We start from the raw sequence: 16,488 nt of genomic DNA on the forward strand, positions 1-16,488 counted from the left end.
TAAAATGTGAGGTTAAGAAAAATATGGAAAAAAATGAATTTTTACAAAAATACGTGAAAAAAATATATGACATGTTTGGTTTGTTTCTCAAAATATGTTTTGAGAGAAAAAATTCTAAAAACATGTTTGGTTGAAAATAATAAAATAATAAAAAAATCATTTTTCTCTCTATTACATATCAATCAATTACTTTTTCTCTCTTATCTTTCTTTCTCAATCAACTACACAAAAAAATAAAAAATAAAATAAAATCATCTAAAACTCCAAAACTATTTTCAAAATATACAACCAAACAAAATTTTAAATTTTCTAAACTCTGTCCCTAAAATTATTTTTCAAATAATATCTCAAAATACAAACCAAACAAGGCCATAATGAATGAAAAATAATTTTTAACTTTTTTGTATAAGTTTAAATTTTTAAAATTTTCATTCTCTAGTAGTTTTTGACTAAAATTTTAACTTCTTAAATGAGGCCTAAAGTTGAGAGTGACATAAAATTAAAGATGCATTTATTCATAAATCATTTTCTTATCTACTTATGTTTCACTTAATCTAAATTATTTTCTTATATTCTAATAGACCATGCCACTAAGAGCATCTCCAATGATATTTGTTAAAATAGCATTGCCATTGCCATTGCTATAATTTGGCAATGAATAGTGCTATTTTGCAAAATTATAGCAATGGTGCTCCAATGGTTCACTTGCTATTTCGGCAAATCTCAACCAACTTTTCCTCAAAGTTTGTACGTATTGTTTGGATGTAGGTTTTTCAGTGATTTTTTTTTGTTTATTTTTTGTCTTTTGTGACCCTTTTTTAACTATTTCTAAAAAGAATTATATATTTATATTATTCTCAACTAGATAAATATAAAAATTAAAAAATATATATTTCAAATGACACTGAATGTTTTTATTTTGTCTTTTTAATTTTTATATTCCAAGGACAAAAGAGCATCATTGGATTAAACAATCCAACGGTCTAGATTGAAGCAAAATATCTCTCTCTCTCTATTCTCTATCTCTCTTTATCACTTCTCTCTTGATTCCAGAATCTACTCCCACCTTTGCTATTTCTCTCTACCCAGCTCTCTATCTCTCATTATCTCTCAAATGGCTCATCTTCTTCTTTATCACCCCAAACCCCCTTTCTCTATTCTCCAATCATCTTTTCCCTCAGTCCCTTATTCCGATCTCTAACCCTCATTCTCTCTTCTCCAATCCCCCTTCTCTCATCTCCACCACCAATCTCCAACCCTCAAACCCCAATATTCTTCTCATTTTCTTCTTCATCTTCGATATATATATCTCTCTCTCTCTCTCTCTCCATCCGTTCTAAACTATCGATCTCCATCGATCAAAACCCTAACCCTAACCAAAATGATCCTCTATTTCTTTCTTCGATCTATCTCTCCCTATGTTCTAATCCTTGATTCCGATGATCCATCTCTGTTAGTGATGATCCAAACCCAACACCATAATGACGGCCTCTTCTCCAACGATCCCTCTGTCAGTGATGATCCAAACCCGAAACCCTATTAAAGACCATCCAAAGAACACGAAAAGATCAGCCCTCTGTGTCAAGTATTATTTTTTTTTTAATTCTGAAAATAGTTGTCCAATTTATTTTATTTTATTTTTGCTTGAAATTATTGAAGCTGAAATTGTGTTGAAACTTGGCTTGAAATTGAAATTGCTCAATCTGTGTTTACTTTTGAAATTTTGCTTATATTTTTATTTTTTGGTTGTTTTTTAGTGAATTTTTGCTTCTATGTTTATGTTGGATGATGAAAAATGGAATGATGGAGGAAACGGTTGGTTGAAGCTGACTTGGCAACTTTGGCAGTTGGCAAAGCTTGTGCCATATTTGACACAAGTTTTAGCATTTGCCAAAGATAGCAACTACCAAAACTTACCATTAGAGATGGATTTCTATGAACTGCTGCCATAATTTGGCAATAGCAGCTGCAATGGCAAACCATTGGAGATGCTCTAACATAGCTAGCAAAATATCGCTAATAATAATAGGGTGAAGAGCGCATTAATGTTAATATTGACAGCAAGGGTGAGAATTTTGACATGACATGATAACACAACTCGAACTATACACAAAATTAACAGGTCAAGATTGAGCATTTTATGACATGAACTCGAATATGACACAACCCGTGAACCCGTATAATAAACATGTCATGTTCGAGTTAAACCCACTGTAGAAGCCCTATTTTGACTGGCCTGACTTGAGTGTTTTTTTTCGAACACCAGATGATCAAAATTGGAATATGTTATTTTACGAATTTCTCAATAGAAAAATCGAGTTCAAGTTTTAATCTTAACTTTCACTCATTTTGATCAAATAATTTTGGACCCATTTCAATTTTTTTTTTCTTTTTTCAAAAGAAGTTACTGACACCATCTTTCAGCCTTGTCTTTATTACCATGTTTTCTCTCCTTGTTTTTATTTTTAATTATTATTAAGGGTTTTTTATTGCAAAAGTCAAAAGAGAGAGAGATTTTGGTTTCGAAAGTCTAGAGAGAGAGAAAGGGATTTTGTTATAAGGAATCTGAGAGGGTTTGGTTTTCAAAAGGGAAGTAGAGATTATTATTTTTTTCTATAAGTAGTGGAGGAGGGAAAAAGGGGAGGGGCCCAACACAATAACTACACTTTTCTTCTTTTCTTATGTGAAGACTTTTGGTAGTTAAAAAAAGAAGGGGGTTTAGATATTAAAAGCACCTTGGATTCTATAAAGAAGACCCTCCACTACGTATTAAAGAGAGGATTTGTTTTGATGAAAAAGTAGCAAAATTTGTTTTCAACAAGAGTGTTTGAGAGAGCACAACATCTGAATTTGAGAACTTTCATCTCTGAACCTTAGAGCTATGACCTTTTACCTCACATTTCTTCACTGATATACCACTCCAAACACCAAAAACAACATTAAAACCAAAAATTTCAATTTTCTTGCTCAGACTTCAAAAACATATTTCATAACCTGGGCGAGTTAGGAAAAGAGTTTGTAATAAAAAAATTCATCACTTCATCCGAAGGAATTTCCAAATGACTTTCCAAACACAAAATAGAACAATTCCTCATCAGTAAACAAGGCAATTTCCTGTTGGTGATCTTCGAGGCATATTCAGATTTTGTCTTTTAATTTGAGAGATTTGTGAGGTTTAATTTTGTTGTAATATTTCCTTCATCTTCTCTCTTATTCATATATGCAATTATTCAAGTGTTGTAATAATTTCTCACCCGCTTCTCTTTATTCCATTCTTTTACTCGCTTTTTTTATTTGTAAATATGCATCATATTTTGGCTTTTCATCATATTCATGCTTTACATCCATGTTTCATGCATCTTGATTCGGCTAAATTTGCATATATGGATTTAATCAATTCTTATGTAATTATATGTGCTACCTCATGTTCTTGAGATGACTCACATGTCATATTTTAGAAGTTGAATCTTTAGTTGCATTTCATGAGTGAATTGCAATAGGATTTTGCATATGAGATCATGTATATTTTATTAACTTTATTTTGTAACTGTTCGCGGGATATCGATAAATACATAAGTTTTTATGCTTTGCATCCCACTTGTGTGTGTTCTCCTTACTATGTTTAGCATTCTACCATGAGACTATTTTCTTATTTGATGTAATTCTATGAATGCAGGTGGATGGAGGTTGTGTCACTTAATTTGGAATGATGTTGATTTTCATGTTTGTAAACTCAATTTCGTACATCTTCAAAACTCTTTCAAAATGCAAAAAAATAAATTGTTTCAAAATAAATGACATAATCTATATTTGTTTGTTTTATACAATAAATTTTAGAATTTATTAAATAAATCAGAATATAAACATATAAAGTAAATAAAACTCATATCATGGTTTAGTAGAGGTCGATCTTTTGATCGGGTGAGCGGGAGTGCTCAATTATTGACTTTCCCTTATCATACCTAAGCGCCTGAACCGAGACATCTTTGGTTACAACGAACAATGGCCTTAGCATGAATCATGGATTTCCTAATTTTCCTAAAATATTAGGTGGTGACTTTGAGATCTGGTAATATAATCCATTTCTAGCAAAGGTTTTGCAATAAAATAGATTTTCTACGAAAGTTGTTAGATCTGAACTATTATCTATGTTTCACATTGCACTTGTGAGACTAGATCAAATAAATCTAGGGTTCGAACTGTTTAGCGCACTTAGGTACCCCCTGGGCATGCGACAATTTTTGGCGACTCTGCTGGAGCTATTAAGAAACCTTGAATCAAACTCCATGATATGATTTTTATTTTCAATTATATGTTCATTGCATTGCATACATTGGTGTGCCTAAGTCTCGTGCTTGTCACATGTTATCCTAGACGGCTATTCGGCTTCGAATGAATAAATGAACATGGGCTCTGTCAGGGTGGGAGCACAAGCCTTGGATCTAGATCACCAACGTACCGCTTGATCCACCGTTCACTTATAGGGGATGGAATGGGTAGGTGTATCGGTGTCTTGCTAAGGTACTCTTTTTGACCAAGACTGACCTAGTGCATATAGTAAACTCTAATAACTTCCAAAATTAGGACATGATGCTACCCCATTCTAGGATGTATGATGCCATTTATTTGAATAGTGAAACCCTAGATCATTTCAAAGCTAGAACAGAATAACTCTACCCTCCATAAGGGTGTTTGTTCTCTTTCTTGCTATGTGCAATATATGGGATCTATATAGGGGTTCTCAAATTTTGATCAGTGGTTCAGGCATATCATTTTGAGGGGTTGAGTTCAGTGTTTTAGCATGTTATATAATGATCAATCGAGTCGGAATGCTGCTAAAATTCTGATTAGGAGTTCAGTTTTTGTTTTGCTAGGTAGTCGTAGCACTATAGCTTTAGAACGATCTAATATCCCCAAGTTTTGTAGACTCACGATGGTAAACTCTATAAAATTGTAAATTTGCTTCAAGGACATCTAATGTTAGTTTCTCTACCGCCAGTTACAAGGAGAAAGGTTAAAACCTTACTGTCAGTACCTCTCTAGACCTCTCCAATCGGAATTTATAGAATCTGTGATGGATCCACCTCCAGTGGTGATAGATCAACCTCCAATGATAACGAACCAACCTCTGGTAGATATAGCAAACATGTTTTTGTCTCTTCAACAAAGCACGGATGTTATTACCAACAAGGTTGCCGCAAACAGTGAGGCTCTTATTGGATTGCAACGCCTATCTGGGATGTCTACATCTCATCCACCTCCAATGGTTTATTTGGTTCTTCAACCACATTCGCCAGTTGAAGAACTTCATGAACCTAATCTACAAGAAGATCTTAGGGTTCTCACACAGCCAATGGGAGCACTTTTCTCCACAGATATTGATGAAGTTGACCCGCCTATGCTAAAAATATTAAAATTATAGAAAATGTTCAAAAAATACAAGGGATCAACTCCATTCTAGACATCGAGGATGGGTTTACGAAAATAACTGTGAGGTTGCTTGAGCAGTTCAAAATGCTGCACATAGATAGATTTAATGGGGCTAGTGACTCCATGGTTCATATCCCCCTATTCTCAGACATTTTGAAGCTTATGGGCCTATCTTGAGCTCAAAAGCTTTTCTTGTTTAGAAGAACCATGTCAGGAGTGGCTGCTACTTTGTACACCAAGTTGGATGATTTGATCAAGCAAAACTATGAGGAGTTAGCTAAAACATTTGTCACATAATACTCCTATAATACACAGATCGAAGTAACCACTCAGGAACTGGAGGTGACCCAACAAGAACCCAACAAGAGATTCATGGCATTTATCCCCAAGTAAAGGGCAAAGGTAGCCATGATGACAAACCAACCATTAGAAAAAGATCAAGTCCGTATGGTTGTCAAAAATCTACATGGAAGATTATTGCAGAAGATGATAATTTTCCCAATTTTTAATTTCAAAGACCTCTATGAGATTGGAGTTCAAATTAAGGATACTATTAAATAGGGAATCATTATAGAAAGAAATGAGCCTATGAGAAAGACATTTATTAGCAATTCCAATGCTACTATCAGTGGTAGCACAGTTGCTGATTTTATATCCTCAAAGATCAACACTGTTACCATTTTTACCAAAAATGGCCAACCCTTCTGCTGATGTCGACCCACAACCAACCACTTCAACCCGACCTCGATCCCAAAGGTTTCACCTTTTCTACATGTCTCTGACCTATGCCATGGAAATTCTAGTAGAAAATGGACACATCAAGCTCCTTGATCCCCCACAATTTTCTAGTCCACTTTCATGTAGCCATGATCCCATCAAGTACTATGGATTATACCAACAACATGGTCATGATACTAACCGTTGTATTCGCCTTCATCATGAGATTCAAGATCTTACTGATAATAAGATCATAGCTACACCCTAAAGAACCAAGGTCACCACCAACCCATTACTACTTATGACCAAGCCCCACCGCTTTCCCATCTTAACCCCATCCATACACTACCACCCCCTTTCAACCCTAGCATATACATCACACATTCCTATCTATCCAACCCCATGTCAGGAGTGGCTGCTACTTGGTACGCCAAGTTGGATGATTTGATCAAGCAAAATTGGGAGGAGTTAGGTGAAACATTTGTCATATAATACTCCTATAATACACAGATCAAAGTAACCACTCAGGAACTGGAGGTGACCCGACAATAGCCCAACGAGAGCTTCATGGCATTTATCCCCAAGTAAAGGGCAGCCATGATGACAAACCAACCGTTAGAAAAAGATCAAGTCCGTATGGTTGTCACAAATCTGCATGGAAGATTATTGCAGAAAATGATAATTCTCCTAATTTTTAATTTCAAGAACCTCTATGAGATTGGGGTTCAAATTGAGGATGCTATCAAATAGGGAATCATTATAGAAAGAAATGAGCCTATGAGAAAGACATTTATTAATAGTTCTAATGCTACTATCAGTAGTAGCACAGTTGCTGATTCTATATCCTCAAAGATCAACACTATCACCATTTTTACCAAAATGGCCAACCTTTTTGCCGATGTCAACCCACAACCAACCACTTTAACCTGACCTCGATCCCAAAGGTTTCACCTTTTCTACGTGTCTCCAACCTATGCCATGGAAATTCTAGTAAAAAAGGGGCACATCAAGCTCCTTGATCCCCAACCTTTTCCTAGTCCACTTTCACGTAGCCATGATCCCATCAAGTACTATGCCTTCTACCAACAACACGGTTATGATACTAACCGTTGTATCTGCCTTCATCATGAGATTCATGATCTTATTGATAATAAGATCATAGCTACACCCCAAAGAAACAAGGTCACTAGCAACCCTTTGCTTCCCTATGACCAAGCCCCATCGCCTTTCCATCTTAACCTCATCCATACACTACCACCCCCTTTCAACCCCAGCATATACATCACACATTCCCATCTGCCCAACCCCAAAGTGCTTATTCTAGAGAGCGCTGATTTATTCATGATATATGCATCTCGATTCCAACTAAATCCCCAAAACCCCGTGGTGACAGATGTGGAGCCAAAACTGGATATTATGGCAGATATTCTCATGGGCATGCACTTCACTCTTTATGGTTTTCTTAAGCCATGGAGTGATCCAGAAGCAAAAAAGTACGAGAGAAGTTATGGGTCTGACACTAGATGAATATTTGATGGATCTTGAGACTAACGTGAGACCAATAAACTCAGGGGATATTGTGATCATTTCTGTGATTGGGGATAGACCACATATGAATTGCACAAATTTCATTCTAGACACGGTTGATGGCCTGCACTTTAACTATCGAGAATGGTTTTATTCTGAGTTCTGAATTGAGTGTTGAGCCTGAATTTGATTCCACCAAGTCTATAGAGTTTAGATCAGGCTCGAGTCATTCTTGCAAGTCTAAGTTTGGTGATTTCAGGGGTAATAACTCAGACATCACTATCATTTCTATGTCTGTCTTTTCTTGTCTTTTTGAGTCTGTTTTAACCATCGAGCTAAAAGTTTTGAATGAAAATGCTGTAATTTTCATCTACTTCTCTATGTCTTTAAATCATTGCATTGACCAAAAATTTTCAAAACTTTTTCCAAAACTCTGATGAAAACGAAGAGGAAAAATATCCTCGGGATTTGAAATTTGAACGACTATGAGGAAAAAAGGTGTGCTAAGCCCTTAATGGATGAGATCATTTATGTTGATGCGCGTACTGAGAAGGATACTGGCTTGATCCAGATTGGTTCTACATTGTCTTCAGATGAGCACGAGTAATTGGTTACTTTATCAAAAGATTTCAAAAAAAAATTTTTGTATGGTCCTACGAAGACATGCCAGGAATTGATCCTGATATTGTACAGCATATGATCTCTCTCGACCTTAAGACCTAACCCTTTTTAGCTTTCAAAATCTAAATAGTCAACCAGAATATGAGACAGCCGGATTGGAAGCAACCCTAAAACTAAGGACAAAAAGGATGGATGTGATCGAGGACTCAAACTTAGTCACCTACCTAATCAGAATGAATAACTGGTTTGTCGACTGTTTGGCAACCCTAGCTTCAATGGTGGACATACCGATCAGGGCTAAAATGCATCTGATCCTCATAGAGCAAATGATAACCGCAACAAAAGAGGTTCAAGATGAAAATCCTTGATATTATGACATTTAAGAAAATGACCTACACCCACAAGGGGCAAATGCTAAGGATAAGGTGTCAACGCAGGATTGCATAGGCATTGAACCAAAAAAATCAAATTTCGGAATCTTAGAGAAAAAGATTTAGTGCTAAAGGACAATCGAACTCTTATCTATAACCCTGAGGCCAAATTCAGACCCAATTAGCCAGGTCTCTACATCATCATGTCTATTTGGTCAAGAGTAGCAATCATTCTCATGGATTTAGAAGACCCAGAGATCTCACAACCAATCAATATGAACAAGTTAAAACAAAGTACTATCCTTGAGAGGCTCACTGGGCCAAAAACCTGGAATGGTGACCTAGGCAAAAGTTAGAGTAGAAAAAAAAATTTGAATGAAAAAAATGAAAAAGAAAGAAAATTCAAAGAAAAAATGAAGAAACAAAAATGAAGAAAAGCTTGCAAAGTCGAAAATTCGAAAAGGAGGCTTTGGCAAAAGTTAAGAGCGCAAAAGGAGAGTGAAAATATCTGAGTGAACCTTAGTCCATGAACTACGTAAAGCCTGATTCCTATCTTTAGGATACGTAGGTAGCTTTATTTTGAACTTTGATCCCAACCACTTTCAACTTGCTTGTCTCATTTATGTTAGATTGGTATATTTTTCTCAACTTGGTTGTTCCCGTCCATGTTTGATTGGCTCATCTCTGTTCGATTCAGTTGTCCCATTCTGTTTTCATGATGGGTTCAATTGCAAGATAGATTCGGTGGTAATGTAATATATCTTGCTTGGGTTATTTGAGTTGAGGTTGTGTATCTCAAGGGTTAATTTAATGTTATTCGAGCAATGACCATTTGCGAAAATAGATTTTGAGGATTTTTAATGAAGTTGACTAATTTTCTTAAAAATTATTTTAGTTTTGCAAAACCAAACCATTCATTGAACCCAAAAAAGAAAATTTTTCAGTGCTCATAGCTTGACTTATATGATTTCAAAACAGAGAGTGGAATAAGCGTGTTAACCTAACTCTCATGTTGACTAATATGATTTCAAAACAGAGAGTGGAATGAGCATGCTAACCTAACTCTCATGTTGCACAAAATCATTTTAGCAAAAAAAAAGAAAAAGAAAAAGAAAAATTCAAAGCAATGAACTAGGGGCATAGTCGAGTTAGGAATTCTATTTTCTCCCCGCACTCTTAAGTCTCATGTTACATGTTTCAGCCGGCCGGCTAACAATTCAGTCGGCCATTCAAGTTTTTAGATGACTCCAGGTGTGTTTCCCGATTGTTTCAGCCGGCTGACGACTTGTTTAGCCAATTGGCCAATTATTCAGTCGGTTCATTAGTTCATTCAGCCGGCCGGTTAATAAATCAGTAGGTCCTTCATTTTTTAACTTGTTGGACAACTAATCGTCCGACCGGCCAATTAATTAGCCGGTCGGCCAATTGATATCAATATAGAATGAAAAACTGCAGAATTTGCGTAGACTTAATGGTTTGTGCTTTCGAGTTATGTTTTGAGTGCCTTTCATTCCAACAAGTGTAAATGAGTGTGTTTGGATTGTTTTTCTTTCATGGAGTCTTTTTTTAATTTCTGGTCAGTTGAAGGCTCAATACCCAATTCAAAACTCATTGAAATTCAATCATTCTTGGATTTAAATTCAAAAGAAAATGTTTTTATGCCCAAGTGCTATGCCATTCATGCCATGATGTGCAACACAAAACTCATGTTATTGAAAATTCAAGGGTGAAGCCCTTGATTATAACATTACAAAGAAAAAATAAAATTTTCATAAAACAAAGAAAATTTTGAAGCTATACATTGGTGTTCATTCCTAAGCCCCCCCCCAAAAAAAAAAAGCAAAAAAATGAAAAATATATATATAAAACAAAAATTAAAAAAAAAATCAATTTGTGTATTCATCTGTTGTGCATCCATTATATTATTGTTGTGCATTAGTCACGTTGCATATTGTATGTCTCACATCGCACCCTTCATGGTTTTGCATTCACCATTACACTTGCACTATCTATTACATCTGTCATGTATGGTTACAACTATCACACCGTTGCATCACGTGGTTACAATCCATTCACATCACTTGTTTACAATTGTTCAAACATTTGGTTACAGCCCTTTTCCAATAGTTAATACCGGCCTCCTTTTCAGGTTGATTTTTAACACCACTTGGTTAATATTAGCCCCTCTTCGGGATGAAAATATTATCCTTTTCTTAGGTTGTTGGTTAATTACCACCATCGGTTGATACTACCCCCTTCTTGGGTTGTTGGTTAAAACTATCCATCAGTTAATACTATCCCCTTTTTGGGTTGATGGTTAACACTACATTTCTTTCTCTCATGTAAGTGTGTTTGGATTGTAACCCTTGTTATGCTTCATATCATTTGCATGAGGTTTGCCTCATATATTACCTATTGCATTGCATTGCATAAATCATAAACTTTCAAAAAAAGAAAAACGAAACTGGCTTCATGAAGCATGTAAGTCCAACTTTCAATTGCATTTTGAGCATATCATTTGCATTCTGCCCCTGTAGACACCCCATTTTGACTTACCTTAAGACTTTGGCACTTTCTTTTAAACACTCGATGATGAAAAATTGAAATATGTTATTCTATGAATTTCTCAGCAGGAAAATCAGATTTAAGCTTTAATCCCAGCCTTATACCTGTTTTAGCCAAATTGTTTTAAATCATTCATTCTCCACTTTCTTTTATTATTATTATTATTATTATTATTATTATTATTATTATGTGTATATCTTATATTATATATTTTTCTTTACTTTTGGTGTCGTGCACCACTTATCATATATCTATATATATTTTATTATTATATTAAAAAAATAGAGCAATTGATTTCAAAAAGGAGGTTGTTATTATATTATGTGTATATATATATTATATGATATATTTTTCTTTACTTTCGGTGTTGTGCACCACTTACCATATATATATATATATATATATATCTTTTATTATTATATTTAAAATGATTTAAAAAAGGAGGGAGCTTTTGAAAACGGACCAGACAACACCTTTAAGAAAGGCATCTTATTTTGACTCTTTTCTCTCAATTTGGAAGAAACAACGAATTGAGAATAGTTGGAGAGTGCTTAGAGTTGATGATAAATATCATACTCCAATAGGTATTTGGGGGGGAGGATTTTGGTTTTCAAAAGTTTGAAAGAAAAATTTGTTTTCAAGAGAACATAACATCTGAACCTGAGAGCTTTCACCTCTTTTCACTGCCTCTTCACTAAAACAACCCAAACCCAAAAACTCCATTGAAGCTAAAAAAAACTTGAATTTTCCGACTGAGAGTTCAAAACATGCTCCATAACCTGAGGATATTAGGAAGACAGTTTGGTAATCAGAAAATTCATTATTTTCTCTAAAGGTAGACGGTGAATATTCCTTGATGTTAACGAAATATTCCCTGAGTTGTGAAAATTGCACTTTGACCCAAATTTTTTGGATAATTGTGGTGTGGCCTAATTTTTGGGGAAGTTTTTTAGTGAGGCTCTCGGAAGTGTAGCGAAGGTTAACCCTAACTAAACGGACCATTCCAGACACAACCGTGAGGTCAGAATGGTGAAATTCTGAACACTTTTTGAAGATTGTCGGATTAAGCTTTAATTTTGGTCTCCAATGAACTTGAACGAGATTGACAAGAGATAATTCCAGATGAATATTTGTTAGATTTTATACATATCATATAGCCTTTCTCTCGGAAAGGTTTTTTTTGCTTTGTTTTGGTCTTGTTGCATAAAAAATAAAAATAAAAATGGAGGAATTCCTAGACGATTTTCCAAAGATGAAACAGAGTAATAAACAAGGCAATTTCTGGTGGATGATCTCTAAGGCACATGCATATCTTGTTTGTTTATTTATTTTTTTTATTTGAGATATTTGTAAGATTTGTTTATGTTGTAATATTCTCTTCCCCTCATCTTTTTTTGGTTTTGTAATTATCCAATGTTATAATAATTCCCTGCCCCCGCTTCTTTCTTTCCCATTCATTTACTTGCTTTCCTTATCTACAAATAAGCATCATGTTTTAATTTTCATCATATCTATGTTTTACGTCCATATTTCTTGCATTCAGATTCAGCTAATTTTACGTTCATGGATTTAATCAATTCGTACATGATTGCATGTGTTAACTCATGCCTTGAGATAATTCACATGGCATGTTTTAATAGCCAAATATCTAGTCACATTTTGTGTGTATTGCATTAGGATTTTGTATAAAAAGATCACGCATATTTCCTAACTTTGGTTTGCAGCTGTTCATGAGATGTCAGTAAATATGTGAGTTTTTATACTATAGCATCCCATTTGTGTGTGCTTTTCTTATTATGTCAAGCATTCTACCATGTGGTTACTTGCTTATGTGATATATCTTTATGAATGCCAATGGATGGAGGTTGTGTCTTTTAATTTGGAACAATATTGATTTCATGCTTGTGAGCTCAATTTCTTTTAAGTTGCACATCTTCAAAACTCTTTCAAAAATACATGGAATCAAGTTGTTGCAAAATAAATGATACGGTCTATACTTGTTTGCTTCACATAGTAAATTTTAAGATTTATTAAATGATCTGAACATTAACATATAAAGTTAATAAAACTTATATCATGGTTTAATAAAGGCTGATTTTTTTATCGGATGAGCGGGGGTACTTAATTAATGACCTTCCCCTCTCATACTTAAGGTTCCGAACCGAGACATCTTTGGTTATGACGAACAGTGGCCTTGGCAAAATTCATGGGTTTCCTAGTTTTTTCAAAAATATTAGGTGGCGACTCTGAGATCTAGTGATGTAGTCCATTTCTGGCAAAGGTTTGGCAATAAAATGAATTTTCTAGAAAATTACCGGATCTGGACTCTCATCTATGTTTCACATTGCATTAGTGAGACTAGATCAAAGAAATCGAAGGTCCGAACTGTTTAGTGTGGGTGGCTACCTCCCGGGTATGCGACAACCCCTAAACTACGCTGGTTTGATTCTTTGCAAAAGGATACGTAGGCAACCCTTAGGTTCAACCAACTGCATTTGCATCTTATTTGTTTGCCCAAGTCTTATGGCCTTGTCAAAAGGGTTGTTTTCAGGCATTGACATTCTCTCACGTCATAAAATGACTTCAAGCTCTATTAAAGAGGGGCAACTGTAGACACTCCATTTTGATCGGCTCTAAGGCTTGGGCACTTTTTTTCAAACACCAGATGATGAAAATTAGAATATGTTATTTTACAAATTTCTCAGCAAAAAAACTGGGTTTTTGCTTTAATCCCAACTTTCACTCGTTTTGACCAAATACTTTTAGACCTATTTGAAACTTTTTTTTTTCCTTTTTCAAAAGAAGTTGTTGACACCATCTTTCTGGCCTTGTCTTCTTTACCATATTTTCTCTCCTTGTTTATTTATTTGTTTTTTTTAATTATTATTAAGGGTTTTTTACTATAAAAGTCTAGAGAGAGAGGGGGATTTTGTTATAAGGAATCTGAGAGGGTTTGGTTTTCAAAAGGGGAGTAGAGATTATTATTTCCTATAAGTTGTGGAGGAGGGAAAAAAAGGAGGAGTCCAACACAACGACTACACTTTCCTTCTTTTCTTATGTGAAGACTTTTGGTTGTTTAAAAAACAAGGAGGTTTAGATATTTAAAGCACCTTGGATTTTATAAAGAAGACCTTCCACTACGTATTAGAGAGAGGATTTGTTTTGATGAAAAGGTAGAAAAATTTGTTTTCAACAAGTTTGAGTGTTCGAGAGAGCACAATATTTGAATTTGAGAACTTTCATCTCTGAACCTTAGAGCTATGACCTTTCACCTCTCATTTCTTCACTGATATACCACTGTAAAACACAAAAACAACATTAAAACCAGAAATTTGAATTTTCTTGCTAAGATTTCAAAAACATATTCCATAACCTGAGGGAGTTTGGAAAAGAGTTTGTAATCAAAAAATTCATCACTTCCTCCAAAGGAATTTCCAGATGATTTTCCAAACGCAAAACAGAATAGTTTCTCTTTAGGAAACAAGGCAATTTCTTGTTGATGATCTCCGAGGCATATACAGATTTTGTTTTTTAATATGAGAGACTTGTGTGGTTTTATTTTGTTGTAATATTTTCTTCCTCTCCTCCCTTATTCGGATATGTAATTATTTAAGTGTTGTAATAATTCCCCACTCGCTTCTCTCTATCCCATTCTTTTACTCACTTTTCTTATTTCTAAATATGCATCATATTTTGGCTTTTTATCATATCCATGCTTTGCATCCATGTTTAATGTATCTTGATTCGGCTAAATTTGTATTTATGGATTTAATTAATTCTTATGTGATTATGTGCGCTATCTCATATTCTTGAGATGAATCACATGTCATATTTTAGAAGTCGAATCTTTAGTTACATTTCATAAGTAAATTGCATTAGGATTTTGTATATAAGATCATGTATATGTTACTAACTTTGTTTTGTAACTGTTCGCAAGACGTCGGTAAATATATAAGTTTTTATGTTTTGCATCCTGCTCGTGTGTGTTTTCCTTACTATGTTTAGCATTATACCATGAGGCTATTTGCTTATTCGATATAACTCTATGAATGCAGGTAGATGGAGGTTGTGTCGCTTAATTTGGAATGATGTTGATTTTCATGTTTATAAACTCAATTTGTTTGAGTTATACATTTTCAAAACTCTTTCAAAATGCATGAAAATAAATTGTTCTAAAATAAATGACATAATCTATATTTGTTTGCTTCATATAGTAAATTTTAGGATTTATTAAATAAATCAGAATATGAACATATAAAGTAAATAAAACTCATATCATGGTTTAGTAGAGGTCAATCTTTTAATCCGGGTGAGTGAGGGTACTCAATTAATGATCTTTCCCTCTCATACCTAAGGTTTCGAATTGAGACATCTTTGGTTACAACGAATAGCGGCCTTGGCACGAGTCACATGTTTTCTAATTTTTCTAAAATATTAGGTAGCGACTTTGAGATCTAGTATTGTAGTCCATTTCTGTAACAACCCCGATTTGTGGTTAACTGTTAAACCATGATTAAGAATGCCTAATAAGTAATTAAGATGAAATTCTACGTTAATTGCATGTGTTATATGTTATTTGCACTTATATATGTATGTTGTAGAAAAATCTGTCGTTGTTTTTGTTTCGGAACGCGAATTTAAGACCTTATTGGCATCCGATCACGAAATTGCCTAGGTTAATGTGTAACTTGAAATTTTTAGAAATTTATGGTAAGTTTAATTAAAATCTGATTCGGAACCAAATAATTAGAATAAAATAATGTTAATTGATTAGCCTTAGGTTAAGCCTAATTGGCAATCACTAATTAGCCTATGTAACGCCAATATATTATAGAATCAAGTCATTCTTCATTTCTTGAACCTCAAAAATGTAGAGAGAGAGAGAGAGAGAAGGTAGGATATTGAACTCAAAGAATTGCTCAATTTTGGAAGAATTAAGAGGAATTTTGAAAGAATTAAGAGGAAGATCAAAGAATTGCTCAATTTTGGAAGAATTAAACCTCTACACTTGAGAATTCAAAGCTTGAGGTAGAAATTCACTCCTTTAGTTGTGTAGTTGTAGCATTTAATGCATGAATTCAAGAGGTTAAAGTGGTTAAATAAAAGAATTTAGCTTAAAGGGTAGAGTTTGGACCAACTCATGCATTGCATGCATAATTCATGAAGTTTTGAAGTTATTTTCAAAGAAATCTTTCATGTATGTTCATATTTTATCTTGTTTGGAGAATTCAACATGTTTTAAAAATAAACTTATGAT

At 34.3% G+C, this 16,488-nt stretch overlaps 1 long non-coding RNA gene across 2 annotated transcripts in view; it reads left to right on the forward strand.

Annotated features, from left to right (window-relative positions):
• The first annotated feature begins 1,031 nt into the window (after positions 1–1,031).
• LOC114273165 (uncharacterized) overlaps positions 1,032–16,488 on the forward strand; it is a 44,317-nt gene continuing 28,860 nt past the window's right edge. Inside the window, exon 1 of one of the 2 annotated variants that reach the window (XR_003632957.2) lies at positions 1,032–1,585. This is a non-coding gene — a long non-coding RNA (uncharacterized LOC114273165). The remainder of the gene's footprint in view (positions 1,586–16,488) is intronic. The other variant, XR_014339354.1, reaches the window with a different exon arrangement.

The sequence above is a fragment of the Camellia sinensis genome, chromosome 1, assembly GCF_055761805.1.
Source record: "Camellia sinensis isolate YWXY chromosome 1, ASM5576180v1, whole genome shotgun sequence".
Taxonomy (NCBI): domain Eukaryota; kingdom Viridiplantae; phylum Streptophyta; class Magnoliopsida; order Ericales; family Theaceae; genus Camellia; species Camellia sinensis.